Source organism: Cebus imitator, unplaced genomic scaffold (genome assembly GCF_001604975.1).
Source record: "Cebus imitator isolate Cc_AM_T3 unplaced genomic scaffold, Cebus_imitator-1.0 Scaffold217, whole genome shotgun sequence".
Classification (NCBI taxonomy): Eukaryota; Metazoa; Chordata; class Mammalia; order Primates; family Cebidae; genus Cebus; species Cebus imitator.
The window spans coordinates 3,011,256-3,012,509 of record NW_016107532.1 but is presented as its reverse complement, the minus strand read 5'-3'; positions in this window follow the sequence as shown (position 1 = coordinate 3,012,509).

Genomic DNA, 1,254 nt, shown 5'->3' with positions numbered 1-1,254 from the left:
AGGCACGCGCCACCATGCCCAGCTAATTTTTTGTATTTTTAGTGGAGACGGGGTTTCACCATGTTGACCAGGATGGTCTCGATCTCTTGACCTTGTGATCCACCCACCTTGGCCTCCCAAAGTGCTGGGATTACAGGCTTGAGCCACCGCGCCCGGCAAATCAGTTGACTGTTAAGTGTTTGGCTTTATTTCTCGGTTCTCTATTCTGTTCCATTGGTATGTGTGCCTGTTTTTACACCAGTGCCATGCTGTTTTGGTGACTACAGCCTTATAGTATAGTTTGAAGTTAGGTAATGTGATGCCACCAGATTGGTTCTTTTTGCTTAGCATTTGCTTTGGCTCTGAAGGCTCTTTTTTGGTTCCATATGAATTTTAGGATTGTTTTTTCTAGTTCTGTGAAGAATGATGATGGTATTTTGATGGGAATTGCATTGAATTTTTGGATTCCTTTAGGCAGTGTAGTCATTTTCACAATACTGATTCTAACCATTCATGAGCATGAAATGTGTCTCCAATAGTTTGTGTCATCTGTGATTTATTTTAGCAGTGTTTTGTAGCTTTCCTTATGAAGATCTTTCGCCTCCTTGGTTAGGTATATTCCTAAGTATTTTGTTATTATTTTTTGCAGCAATTGTAAAAAAGGTTGGATTCTTGATTTGATTCTCAGCTTGGTCATTGTTGGTATATAGCAGTGCTACCGACTGGTGCACACTGACTTTGTATCCTGACATTTTACTGAATTTGTTTATTAAATCTAGAAGCTTTTTGGATGAATCTTTAGGGTTTTCTAGGTATATAATCACATGATTGGTGAACAGGGACGGTTTGACTTCTTCTTCCCCAATTTGGATGCCCTTTATTTCTTTCTCTTGTCTGATTGCTCTGGCTAGGACTCTGCCATTTTCTTGAACTTGGATATGTCACGAAGCTGCTCAGTGCCCCAGTCTCCACATCTTAATGAAATAATGGGACTAGTAACACCAACCTGGATGTATTGCCACAAGGATGAAACTAACGAGACCCCTTCACAGGCCCAGCGTGTGGTGTTCAGCGGGTCTTCCATAATTTTTCCTTCTGTTAGCATTCATCAAACACCTGCCAGATGCGATGATCTGCTCCCCTAGCCCTGAGAATGGACCTGGGTTTTCTAGGAGGGGGGTCCCTTAGTCCACTGTCTCCTCTCAGCTCAGCAGCTCTGGGCATCTGTGAGTCACAGTCTATTTGGCTGCAGATTGGATGGGCCTCATCTGCCCT